This window comes from Pipistrellus kuhlii, unplaced genomic scaffold, assembly GCF_014108245.1.
Source record: "Pipistrellus kuhlii isolate mPipKuh1 unplaced genomic scaffold, mPipKuh1.p scaffold_m20_p_7, whole genome shotgun sequence".
Classification (NCBI taxonomy): Eukaryota; Metazoa; Chordata; class Mammalia; order Chiroptera; family Vespertilionidae; genus Pipistrellus; species Pipistrellus kuhlii.
Genome location: NW_023425573.1, coordinates 8,951,112 through 8,965,510, shown reverse-complemented (window position 1 = coordinate 8,965,510; position 14,399 = coordinate 8,951,112). Strand labels below are relative to the sequence as shown.

At 38.6% G+C, this 14,399-nt stretch overlaps 1 long non-coding RNA gene across 1 annotated transcript in view; it reads right to left on the bottom strand.

Moving 5' to 3' along the window:
* Positions 1–1,193: 1,193 nt before the first annotated feature.
* Positions 1,194–14,399, bottom strand: part of LOC118708948 — a 41,921-nt gene continuing 28,715 nt past the window's right edge. Inside the window, exons 2-5 of the long non-coding RNA XR_004984773.2 lie at positions 12,208–12,331; positions 7,223–7,305; positions 4,948–5,109; positions 1,194–2,622 (exon numbers count right to left, since the gene is read on the bottom strand). This is a non-coding gene — a long non-coding RNA (uncharacterized LOC118708948). The remainder of the gene's footprint in view (positions 2,623–4,947; positions 5,110–7,222; positions 7,306–12,207; positions 12,332–14,399) is intronic.

Sequence of the window (14,399 nt, the reverse complement as noted above, 5' to 3'; positions counted from 1 at the left end):
CTTCCTTATATTCTTTATTTGTTTTTAGATACACAAGACAGCAAGCCAATGAGAATTTAAGTACCATAAGATCAATAAAAAAGGAAACACATACTAATAAAAATGCAACTTCTATATCCATACTTTTTCTAGATGTTAAACAAATTACAATTATAGGCTTTTTTGTTGTTGTTTTTCCCATAGTTCAATCAGTGAATCAGATCTTTGAGCCTATTTTATTTTCAGATTCATTTTTTAACTCACATATTATAAGCTTATACATTTATTTTTAATTATCTATTTGATGTTCTGTGTTTTTAGTATAACACAGCTTGCTTAGCTGTTTCCCTTTTATAGTGTATCTGAATTATTATCAAATTTTTACTATTATATACACCAATGATGCAAACATCTGTGTAAGATATAACTTTTATTCCCCAATCATTTTAAGGCATTTTTCCAGAACTGGAATTCCTAAATGTAAAGCAAACAAACTATGGTTCATAGATTCCAATAAGCTGCTTTCAAATCATCTTACAGGACGAGCACATCAGTCAATTTGCTGTGCCAACAGCCATCAGAAGTGGTTCTGCTGTCTCATGCCCCTTCTAAAATGGAGCTTGCTCACATTACTCATTTTGATACCTTGAAAAATTTATTGGATGACTTTTCATTTGTATTTCTCTAATTTCAAAAAAAGGCTGCAATTTTTACTGTAGTTAGAATAGGATTTATTTCTTCATATATTTTCTGTCTATCGCTTTTAAATATTTATTAACTATGAGTTGATTTTTGCTTAATCCCTTCCCCCTTCTTATCCAGCCTCCCCAACACCCCTCTCCTCTGACAGCTGTCAGTCTGTTCTCTGTATCTATGAGTCTGTCTCTATTTTGTTTGCTAGTTTATTTTGTTCAGTAGATTCCACATATAAAATTATATGGTGTTTGTCTTTCTCTGACTAGCTTATTTCACTTAGCATAATATACTCCAGGCTCATCCAGGCTGTTGCAAAGTTAAGAGTTCCTTTTTTTTTATGGCCAACTAGTATTCCACTATGTAAGTATACCACAGATTTTTTTATCCACTCATCTACTGATGGGCACTTGAAGGATAAAGGGTGATAGAAGGAAACTTAACTTTGGGTGTGAACACACAATACAATATACACACCATGTATTATAGAACTGTACACCTGAAATCTACATACTTTTATTAACCAATGGGTTATCCCAATAAACTCAATAAAAAATATTTATTAACTTGTGTGTTTATATGAAATTGTACATATTTTTGTAATGGAGATGGAAGAGGAGTTGAGATCATGACTCTGGAGCCAGATCCCTGGATTTGAATTCACTCTCTGCAGTTTATTAGGTAGTAAACTTCAGCCAGTTATCATTCACTCTGTGCCTCAATTTCTCATTTATAGAATGATGTTACTAACAGTACTCATCTACGCTGTGAAAATTAAATGGGGTATTATATGTAAAGTGCTTAAAACAGTGCCTGGCACATATGACGTTTATGTAAATGGTTGTTTACTATTATAAATAATTTTTTTCATTATTTTGCAGCTTTCCATTCTATTGCTTTCTTTTTGGTATTTATTCTAAGATACTTAATGAAATAAATAAATACATCCAAGGATGCCCTTTTATTGCTAGGAAATGTGGTATTTGATAACAGCTCTCTATTGGGATTTTGTTGGCTAGATGATGCTAGAGTATGGTCTCAAGTGGAGGTAATATTCAAAATATTTAACAATTGTTTTAGGAGTCAATCTAAATATTTAACAGTTGATAGGAATCAATCAACCAGAACAAGATACCCACTAATCAGAACAGAATCCAACAAATCAGAAGCTGGTTGGCATCAGTCAATAAGAGCATACTCACTAAATGTCACCCCCATGCTCCAGTGAACTCTTCTCTGCACTGTCCACCAATTGTTCTATTAACATGGACTTAATAGCAATTTTTTTCAAAGCATATTATTTCTAACTTGCAATGTAGTCATTTCCCTTTTTAATGGGGGTATTTAAGTGGTTTAATTGTGTTCCAAACACCTGCCTTTTACCGTTTACTTCTAGTAACTTAAAACATCTAGCTATAGCTACTCTCATTAGTACCATAATGCCAGGAATAAGCAAAATTCAGCCTGCAATGCAGACTTCAAGTGGAATATTTAATGTATGCAAGCCATTTAAGGCACACGATATAGATTCAGAAATTGCTGTCACATTGTTAAAACTTTCTGACAAAAATGTGAGAAAGACATTAGCAAAAAACCTTATTTTTCACACATTATGAAAAATATTGAGATGTTTGGAAGCCCCTGGCTGTTTGAAATGAGCTTTTTATTTGTCATTGTATATGCACAGCCAAAGCCTCTGGTTATCAAAAAGTGCATTGACAAGCAAATAGAATGCACTCCACCAGTTGGTATTGACAGAATTCTGTCATTGCAAGCGCCTACTTCATCGATATTGGATACTATTTTTCTCCGAGCAGTGAAGGAATAAGTACAAGCTGTCTCTTTGGCTTAGACATGGTTTGTACCTCCATTTCTTTTTCTACCTCTTATGTAGTTCTCAAATTTCAATAACTGCTTTCTCTCTAGTTGTGTGATGCTGGACGTGGTGCTCTCAAAAAGTTAAATAAAAAGAGAGTGACATTTACCGATCATATTAGCAAAGATTCCAGGACAACATATTTTGAGATATAGAATGACTTTGTTCATCACTTTTCCCCCCTTCTGTGTCTTTCTTTTTGAATTTTAATTGATGTGTTTCATTGAATGTATTATAGATTGTCCTAAAACATTTGAATGTATCTGTTGACAATACCAAGTAGCCCACACTCTTGGAGGGGAATCTCCAGCCTTTTGAAAGGCAGACAGATAAAGACAGCACATGATGCATGAGGTCAAACATAGAGAAAAGTCACCTTGAAAGGTATGGCCCAGGCTAAAAGCAGAAAGATCAGGCCTTGACAATGGCTAATCAATTAGGTTAACATCATCTAAGAGAGCATGTGTGGACATTGAAAATCAGGAAAATGAGTGTGAGGGATAACATTTCAGAGTTCATGTTATTATCTGGGAGGAGGGGCTCATTGAGCAGATGGTGCAGGTATATTCGATGCATCTCCAAAGAGCAGAGAAGAGTATAATATATTGGGATTTAAAAAGGGGACGGGGGGGAGCCATAAACCTGTGTTCAAATCCCAGTTCCACCACTGCCCAGTGATTTCAGGCAAGTTATTACTTCTCTGGGCTTGTTTACTCATCTATAAAGTGGAGATGGTAATACTAATAGCTAACTCATGAATAGTGAAATACATGAATATATGAAAGCATTTAGAATGCTTCCTAACGCATAAGGACTAGAGAAGTTGGTCATAAGTAAAGCCCTAGAATGTATCATAGAAAGTATTCGTTGATGTTAAGCTATTATTGTTTGATGCCATTAATCATAAATTACCATTGTGCTTTGATGACATAGATTATCAAGTGCCTTCCCACATAGATCTTACTTGGTGGGCCAGGATGAGCTTATCTAAGGCAATTACCATTCTGTCTGATGAGGTGATTTGAGCTTTCATGGAAATTAATCTCTCATGCATATATCACGTGGCTATAATTTTGATTAGTATTACTCTCTCTGAGAAAATAACAAGATCTACTTTTGGACCTGCATCTCTGAAAGCCAGTTAGATATAGGTGAATCCATTAAGGATCTCTCCCTTCGAAGGTTCTGCCTAAGTGACAAGAAGACTATAGCAAGTCACAATCCTATCTTCCAGGAAACTACTTGTAATAAAACCTGTTGAGCTTGCATGAGAAAGTTATAACGGAGACACAAGAAGGTTAGTTAATGGGTGAGCATATGCAGCCCTCAGGCCAACACTATCAAGCTATGAAAGTCTCGTTACAATAACTTTGAACCTGAGAATGAACATTCAGAATGATGTGCAGCCCAAGTGCTTTCCCATTAGCATCCATTGGGCCTCAAAGAGTTACTTCTTTTAGCAAAGATGTGTCCTCCACAAAAATGTATAGTGTTATTTTTCTACTAATAGTATTTAAACATTTTGTTGTTGTTATATCTATGGAGTGGCAATAACTTGACAAGCCTGGCAGTATAAACATCCACCAAGCACCCTGTGGGTTGCAAGGAGTCCTACAAAAGGTCACTGAATCTGCTAGAGACCTGCTGGAATTGTGAGGCCCTCTTATACTGAAACTTTCGCTGTGGACCCCCACTGGGCAGACATGTTTTCCATGGTCTTATTAGTATAAAATTTAATATTTTTCCAGCATGTATTGTTTTGACAACAAGCTCCCATTAGAGAAGGTGAAGTAAAAATCTTGCCTCTTGCTTTAAACTGTAAGACTTTTGCAGAATGGTATTGTTTGCAACCAAATGCCAAGACCATGATGCTGGAGCTGAGTGAGAGCTGATGGCTGAGCTCCAGGGAAAGAGCTGAAGGGCAACCTTGCTCCTCAGTCCCAGAGCACAGGCCCATGTATGAGGAATTAAAATCAATTAAAATCAGCTCTAGGGGCTGAGGACACTGTCATGATCCAGAGAGCCAGGGTGCTGTTCTCATCACATCTATAGTAAGACCTGGAATTCTTCCTAGTCCTTGAAGATACACAATGGGTCCCCTACTGAACCTTTCTTCTCTCTAGATAAACATTCTCAGTTCATTCCTCATTCTTCTCAAGAGAGGCTTTGGGTTCTATCATCACCTTGATAAGATTCACCCAGAAGATGCTTTAAGAGGACCAGATCCTCTATAGGCTTTAAAGCTAAAATATAACCTAACTATATGCTTCAAGTTTTAAGCTCTCTTGGGAATCTCTGGATTCTCTGGATTCTTAGACCAAGACTAGAGTTCCAGACCCAGAATATATGGTGTCTTGACCTCAGGACCCAAAGGAAGAGGTCTAATCATGGACACTTACCCATCTAAGCTGTCAGGTTACTACCTTTCTGTGTCAGCTGCAGGAGGTTTTCAGAAAGAAAACTTTGTGCTGTTTGACCAGCTTTGATAAAACAGTCAAAATTTGCCATGAATTTGTCATTCATGGGACACTTGCAAAGTCTTAAGATCACTTTTTGGAAAGCTGTCAGAATCTAGGAGTCAAACTTATAGGATAACACAAATAAGAAAGGAGTAATAAAACTGTCAACTCCTCGTTCCCCTCCAAGCCATATTTTGGCAAAATTCTATTTGTTCTCTTCTGGGAAGAGAAGGCTGTCAGATTCCAGGGGCCGAGCAAAGAAGTAACAGGGCATATTAAGTGAAAGAATTATTATAATCAAAGTTTGAGTGCAAAATTACACCCTTCATAATTTTACACGTAAGTGAAGTACATTTCTGTCCATGCTTGGGAAGACAGAATTTTCTCATGTCTGGCTATCAGATACCAAAAACCTTTCCAGCATTAACCAGAGTAGAAAGTTGGAATAATCTGAGAGCTTATTTATTGCAGCGAACCTGAGGACGTGAAAAATGCATTGTCACTCCATGATGTTGGCATCTAGGTGTGAAGAAATTGATCAGCACCCCTGGAAGTGTGACTGGAGACAATAAAGCATATAAGTATGTTTTAGTTCTGAAAAAGTTGAATGTGTGTGTGTATGTATTATGTGTATTTCAGAATTAAAACATCATGATCTAAAATATTATCTTACAAAGTAAACATCAGCTAAATGAATCCAAGCACAACTTAATGAAAGTCACTATCTTATATGCATTTGTAGCATAAGCACAAAATGGGAGTCAGAAAAACATAAGACACTGGTGCTTAAGCTTTTTAAAATTTTATTGATTTTGTAAGCATTTTAACACCTCTTTTATAAAAAGTCACTGGTTGATGCAATCTAACTATAAAATCTTTCAGCCATCAGAACTGATTACTAGAATAGAAGACAGAACTTATAAATGAGCCAGTGGGAGAGGAGTACCAGAATCCTTCACTCAGCTCTGCTCTGCTGTGTATATGGCCCTTTTATTAGGCATTAGAGGCTCCTCGATGCACAAACTTCATGCAAGGACCTTCACCCCTGCCACTGTGGCTTTGTCCAGAAGGAAGGACATCTGGACTAGTCAGCATATTATGCTTTTATTATTATAGATGGTATAGCTGATGTTCTGATTGGTCCTGAATTATATCTGTGTAAAAGTGAAGAATATTTTCTGAGCCATCTCAATGCTCTCCCCATGTTTGTCCTATGACAAACGGCTTCTTGTAATTAAAGATGCAAAGATGGCATGGTAATCATCATGCAACAAGGATGTGCAGTTCTCTATGCCAAGCTAAACAGTCTTAAAGTCAGCGTTCCTCAGAGTGGGGTTCCAGGCCATCAACTTTAGAATCCCCCGAAGGGTATCTTTTTTACAAACGGGATTCCTAAGTCTTATCCAAGACCTAATGAGCCAGACTCTCCCAGTCTGCAGACTGGAAATAGATCTTTTCAACAAGCCCTCCACGTGACGCTTCTACACACTAAATCCTACACACCGTCTTGAGAAACCACTCGTAAAGAAACTGCACCCATACTTGGACTTAATTTGCCTTATGTACAGGCATACCTCAGATATATTGCAGGTTTGTTTTTAGACTGCTGCAGCAAAACAAGTATCACACTAAAGTGAGTCAGAAACTTTTGGTTGGTGGAGGAGGGGCTTGCCTTCAATTTGTAAAATATGCAGTATCAGAGAAGCACAATAAAATAAGATGTGCAGGGTTTGAAGCCCTGGCCATGCAATAGAATTACTTGGGGGGTTCAAAAACACACAACCATGACTGCATCTCATCCGCAGAATGTCTAATTTGGTTGATTTGAGGTGAGGCCCAGGCAGCAGTATGTTCCATACGTTGTTCTAATATATAACTAGGATTGCATGTTTATAGCAGTATATTAATAACAGTCAAATGCAGAAAATAATCCACATGTCTGTCACCAAATAAAAATATAAACAAATTGGAGTATATATATGTACATATAATGAAATGCTATTCAGCCATAAAAAGGAAAGAAATTCCAATACATGCTACAAGGCGGATGATCCTTGGAAGCATTATGCTAAGTAAAATAAGCCAGACACAAAAGGAAAATATTGCATGATCCCACCTATATGAGATATCTAGAGTAGGCAAATGTATAGAGGCAGGAAGCAGAATAAATGTTACTGTGGGCCGGGGGTGGGGGAGATAGGGGGTTAGTGCTTACTGGTTACAGAGTTTCTGCTTGAGGTGATAGAAAAGTTTTAGAAATTTATAGTCTTCTTAGCACATTTCTTCATGTAGGCATCTCTGAAAAAAAAAAAAGCGCGAGAGAAATTGTAAATGCGGAGAACATTTTGAGTGTATGTTGCCAATTACATTTAGCAAATAATAATAAAGACATCTGGGAGTGCAGTATTAATAGTAAAGTACCCTTTGGAGCTCTGTACATAGACATTATAAAATCTTAGTAACCTAACAAATTCTGTATAAGAACTCAGTCTGATTTTGTTACTGGCAAAGAGATTAAAAATGAGCATCAAATTTGTTTATCTCTCTCTTCATTAATGGACATACAATGTCATCCTTGAGATAGTGAAATGAAGGAAGTCTTCAATGAAACTCTTGGTAACAACTGCAGAAAATCCGTGCCACTTCAAATTCTTGTATATAATTATAATTTTGATACTTTTCTAAGCATTTTGTTAGTGCTTGATCACATGTAATATCTAGAGTCGACCACATGTCAGGTATTTCAGTGGGATTGCAGGTTTCCTGTTGCATACAATCACTAATAATGGTGATATTGTTATTTCTAGAGGACTTTTCTGGAAAAGTAGTTGAATTGTCCTGTTGATCTGCATCTGCAAGATAGATGCAGTGCCAATGCTGTGCATAAGAGAGAGAAATCTTTCAAGTGTATTATAAAGAAAAACACTTTCTTCAAACCTTTACTTACCAATATCACACTCTCTCTGGCAAAACAAAAATGAGCTCTGTGTCTCCTGGTGTAAATGAAAAGCTTATTTTTAAATGCCATATGTTGCTACGATTCATGCTGTGTTTTTAACGATAATCGCACATACAAGCAAAATGCTGTATTAGTTTTATATTCATGTAATTCCTGATTATCACAAATACACACAACAAAAGACAGTTACAATATTAGGGATTGCCAGAGCTACAGAGAATCTCAAAAAAGTTCTCTAATCTGGCATCTCATCTTTACAGACAATTAAATTAAGTCATCCAAGACAGACAGTAGCATTTCCTTTTCAATTTAATAAATATTTTATGGAGGTCCACAATGCGACCTATACTATAGAAGATAAACTTTTACTATATAAGATAAATGTTAAAGAGCTTGATTTCATCATTCTTAAGGAATATACAATATTTTTTTCAAAGAGACGGAAAATACATAATGTGTATTTACGTTGTTGTGTATATCTTAGAATGGCATACTGTGAAAGTTCTCAAATGTTAACCTGCCTCAGAATCCCATATTATTAAAACATAGGTAGCTGGGCCCCCACCTCCCATTTCTGATTCAGTAGGTCTATAGTAGGACGCAAAATTTTGCATTTTCAATGAGTTCCCAAGTTTTGCTGATGCAGCTGGCTCCTGACCATGCTCTGGGAACCACTGCAGTAAAACAGAAGTATTAAATATGCAGGCCCTGGAGTTCAAGTGCAAAGTTTGAATCCATCAACTAGAATAAGCTACTTATTTTCACTGCCTCAGTTTCCTCAACTGTAAAATGGAAACAGTAACAGTACTTACCTCAAGTGTTACTGTGGGGATTAAATGAGATAATGCTTGTAAAGCAATGGAACAGTGCTGGCACATAGCCAACACACAGTAAGTATTCATTATTGATGCTATTTCATATTAGTTTCTAAATACCAATTCTGAGACCAGTACTGGTATGTGAATATATATATCTATACTAATAAAAGAGAAACATGCAAATTAAGCATCACTATGCTACACCCACAAGCCACGCCCATCAGCCAGTCAGGAGCGAGCATGCAAATTAACCCAACAAAGATGGTGGCAGCCATGGAGTGAGCAGGAGGCTTGGGTTTCCCAGGCAATGGAGGAAGCCAAATTTCCTGGCCTGCCCTGGCCTCCACTCAAGGCTACAAAGTTTCAATTATAGAAGATAAATAAATCCCAGATCTCAGGGCTTCTGCTTGGGTTGCCGGGGGGTGTGGTCGGCCTACAAATCCCAAAGGCTCCTCACCCAGGCCACCCTGCACCCCAAGGGAACTCTCACCCTGATCTGGGACTCTCTTCCGGGTAAACCTGCCAGCCCCCACCTGTGCACCAGGCCTCTATACTATCTAATAAAAGAGTAATATGCAAATTGACCATCACTCCAACACACAAGATGGCCACCACAAGATAGTCAGCAGTGGGGCGGGGGGGGCAGTTAGAGGGACCAGGCCTGCAGGTGAGGGCAGTTAGGGGTGACCAGGCCTGCACGGGAGGGCAGTTAGAGGCAATCAGGCTGGCAGGGGAGCTGTTAAGCATCAATCAGGCTGTTAGGGGAGTGGTTAGGGGGTGTTCAGGCTGGCAGGCAGAATTGTGAGAAGGATGTCAGACTGCCCATGGTATCAGGCCTAACTGATCAGACATCCCTTGAAGGGTCCCAGATTGGAAAGTGTGCAGGCTGGGTAGAGGGACACCCCCCCCTGTGCACAACTTTCATGCATATATAAATTAAATATATATGATAGTATAAAGGTACAGAATGTCTTTTCTTAGGAATAATTTTCTTTTACCTTAAGAGAACATTCTACCTAATTTTAATGTTGACATATATTTACCAGTATGTGTATGAAAATAATAGTAATAGGAATTAGCATTTATCTTGAATACTAAGACCTTGGTAATACCATACCATGCTCCCCATTGTAATGTGGGGTTTAAATAGAAAAAAAAAAAACACAAATAGAGCTGAGTTAGGATTGAGGATTTACCAAGAAGACTGTGATAGTGTCATCCAGATTATAATAGTTGGAAGCCCACTAATCTAAGAAAGGGGATGGGGAGTCCCTACCTCAATGACACTCATTTGCGGTAAGAGTACCATCTGTGGGAAGGAGTCAGGAGGGCAGGGTGCAAGAATGAGATATACAGAACACAATGCTGCCTCTGTCTGCCACAGAACAAGGAGCAGAGATATGCCTGGGTGGCCTCACTGTGGCTTCACCTAATAGGTAGGTACACAGAGCAGCACATCATCCCTGTTGTCATAGCAACTTTAAGGCACATCTACCTGGGGACTTCACCTGAGAAGTCAGGGCCTAGAGCCCCACTCTGACCACCGGATTTATGATTTTTCTAATAAAGGGTTCAATGAGGCAGAACCAACTTCAAAATTCATTCTATTCTGCCAGAGCGGGGATGCAGGTGATCTCCTGGGCTTAGGGGATAGGCCTGGTGTGAAAGTCACATGCTTCTGTCCTGGCTTTCCTGGTCCGTGTTCAATTAGCGGGAAAAATACACTGAAGCCGTGTGATGCTCTCAGAGATAAAATACAGTATTTCTGCAGATACTTTGACCTAATTGTGTTAGCTCTAATTAACCACATTCTCGTGTCATTAGATGAAAAAGAAGTGTTCTAAGCAAATAATTTAAAGAAACATTTTACCAGTATTAAGGTCTATTCCAACTTCTTTAGAGGAAGCTCAGGAATTGGAATCAGAAAGATGGTAGAATTCAGGAGAGAAGTAAGCATTAGTAGTATGTTTGGGGCCCACTAATAAGAAATAACCCATTCCACATACCTAAGCATCTCCCTTTGAGCATAAAACTGGCTCCCCAAGTTAGCCATGGCTAAGGACCTGCTTCAAAGTAGACAGAGCTCAGTAACTAAATGTCATGGAAAAGCATTGTCTTTGGGAATGGGAGAAAACACCTGCAAACCATGTATCTGATAAGGGGTTATTATTTAAAATATATAGCCGAAACCAGTTTGGCTCAGGGGTAGAGCGTCGGTATGCAGACTGAAAGGTCCCAGGTTCGATTCTAGTCAAGGGCATGTACATTGGTTGCGGGCACATCCCCAGTAGGGGGTGTGCAAGAGGCAGCTAGTAGATATTTCTCTCTCATTGACGTTTCTAGCTCTCTATTTCTCTCCCTTCCTCTCTGTAAAAAATCAATAAAATATATTTTTTAAAAAATAAATAAAATATATAGGGAACTCATACAACTCAAATGCAAAAAGAAAGAAACAAACCCAAATCACCCAGTTAAAGAATGGGCAAAAGACCCAAATAGGCACTTCTCCACCATATGTTAGTAAATGGCCAAAAGATATATGAAAAGATACCCAATATCACTAATCATCAGAAATGAAACTTAAAACTATATTACCTCATACCTGTCCATTGAGGAATCAACTGGGTGCGACACACCTCCCAACTGTCCCCTCAAATGGATGCTTTAATCCGTCTGGCAGACCAGCTACTCAGGGAGCTAACTGGCTGAAGGCCCAGGGCCGGTGCAGGGAAATTCCTGGCCACATTTATGCTGAGACCACTTCTCCCCCGGCTGCTCCCTCTAATAACCTGGTGTGGCGGGGAGATAGAGGTGGACATGTTCCTGAGCGAGGTGGACTCCTTTCTGGGAGACTTCGGCTTGAGGAATTCCTGACGGGGCTCACACCATGTAGGATGCACCCACCAAATTCCTGGTCAGGGATTTCCTCAGGTCAGACTTGCATCAGGGTCTCCCAGTTCTCCCAGCTTTCCTGGTCTCTCCCTGTGTCCTTTCAAGGGCATTTCCTTTTTAATCTCCCTTTAGCACCTGCTTCTTTGATGACCCAAGTACACACCTCGCCCACAGCCCACCACTGTTTGGTTGAGGGTCGCACATGGGGGCACTGACTGCCCAGCATTTTCAATGAGGCCATGCCCTTGCTCCCTGTCTGAGGAGCAGCAGCCCCCGCAGGCCAGGAGATGCAGGCAATCTCCCAGGAGTGGGCTGTCAGTCAGTGGCCCCTGGGTGAGCATATGGACAAGGCGTTCACAGTGACCATGCTTGCTCTGAGCGTTATGGTTCGGTTATCTGCACAAGAGCGCACACAGGCTGTTGTGCTCTGTGAATGTGACCAGCAGAAAGGAGAGCTTTAGGCAACGATATTCCCAGGCATCTGCTAGGAAACATGAATATTCTCCACAATGAGGGTGACTTTGCTTTTACCTTTTCCACTATAGCTGGAGGTTCATTTCATTTTCTTTCTGCTCCTTTTCTCATGACTTCCCAACTTGACTGGTGGTTATCGAGGAAAGTGGGAAATGCTTCATGTTCAGAACATTTACATCTTCTGGTAACAAAAAAAGATGCAAGAAGACTTTACATAGGAGCTCTTAGCAATGAGTCTAACAGGAGACATTTAATAGTGTTAGTTTTCTTCTTATTCAGCCCCCTGGGGACAAAGGACCATGTGCATAATAGGTAAGGTACTGAGAGTCGTATTCCTTGTGTGGTCATAAACAGGATCCAAATGATGTAATTATACGACAGCACTGCTGTAAACGATAAGGGCAACTAGATGTTAATTTGAGATCTTTGCAACTCATTGTGACGCTGATTCAGATGGACCATGGGTAAAGGCAAATTCTCAGAGGCAGGACACCTGCAAAGAGGAAAAATTTTCCTAGAACATGGTTAGTATATAACATATTGTAGTATTTTCTTTGAAATGTGTGTTTCACTCTGTTACCTTACTTTAAACACAACTTAAAACTCCTTTATGATATTCAGACAACAGAAGCAATTTTTAACTATCAAGAAAACATTCCATTCCATATGTCACACAACGTACCATTGGTTGTAATTCCAGCATCCCTGAATGTTCTACATTTATTTGTAATTTAATAGAATCAATCTCCAGCCTTTGGGATATTATAATGCAATTTCATGTGTACCATTAAAAATATAGTTGATATATTCTACAGCCTGACTAGCTGCAAATATAGAGACATTATTGATGCTGCATGATCAAATGAAGAAACATGAAACTTTAAGAAAAATGAAAAACCTAATTTAAAAGAATGGGAAAGGCAGAGATAAAATCAGGGCAGTGACTGATCTAGCACATGCACTAATATATCTTTTTTACTTTCTCTTCTTAAACTGAACAAAAGAGGTAGGTCAGAATTTGCATTGGTGGGAATCACTCAGATCAAGAGGTAGGAAGGAGGAGATATATATATTAATATTATCTGTTCAATTTTACCAGATACAGTTCAATTGCTCAATGGTTCATCTGTCTTTTCTGAGCCATATTTGAACAAAGGTGACCCTCAGTACTCGTTACAAGATCTTGTTATTTAAAAAACATTTTATTTTTATATTTTCTTGAGACAGCCTCAAAGATTAATGTCTAAAATAAACACAGCTGTTGAAAAATTTTAAAGATACAATCAGAAAAGTAATTCAACATGTCCCCAATGCTTTTAACTCCAGTGATGAAATTCTGATCTGTAACAAACTTAGAAAAAAGCAGCAACAGTTCTCTTGTGTTTTCATACCTCTTTCGGTATGTCTCTCAGCTAACAACTTTAGCTTAAATTTCGCCCAAGGCAGATTAAATTAAACTTCACTAGAATTCTGTAGGCATCTTCCTTCTCCCCTAACTATTCTAAGGGATATAGTTGGCACAAATTAAACTATTAAAGATGTCTCAACGTGCATAACCCATGGACACAGACAATAGTGTAGTGAAAGCCTGGGAGGGGTGAAGAGGTCGATGGGGGGGGGGGGGGGAACCACCAAGTGGACATCTGTAATACATTCAACAATAAACTTTTTTAAAAAATGTGTCTCATATTTATCAGAATAATGCAATACTATTTAAGCAAGAACAAAAGGGTGGATTTGGGAATACTTAACTAAGTGTCAGTTCTATTCGAGGCTCTACTATTCATTTTTTAAAAATTCATTGGTCTTTGACCTTTCTTAGCTTCATCTGAGAAATGATAGGGTTTAAGTATCCCCGAAATCTAAAATACTATGTTCATATACCTTCAATTTGTCTTATAATTGCTAATTGTCTGTGTCATCACTAGACTCTTTTGTTCTTATATTTAGCCCAATACACAGCTCATAGTAGGACCTCAATTAATATTTGTTGAATAATTACATGTAAGCAAATATAAGTCTCTCTCATTTTCTTTCCCCTCAAAGATGTGCTCACTGAGAATATATATGTTCACTAACTAAATGTGATCATTTGTCTGATTGTCATGGATGCCTGGCATCTTGAGACCTCAGGAAATATCAGGATCATCCTGTATAATAAAAGCCTAATATGCAAATCAACTAGTCACTATGACATGCACTAACAACCAGGGGGCAGCTCAATGCTGGTGGTCAGTGTGCTCCCACAA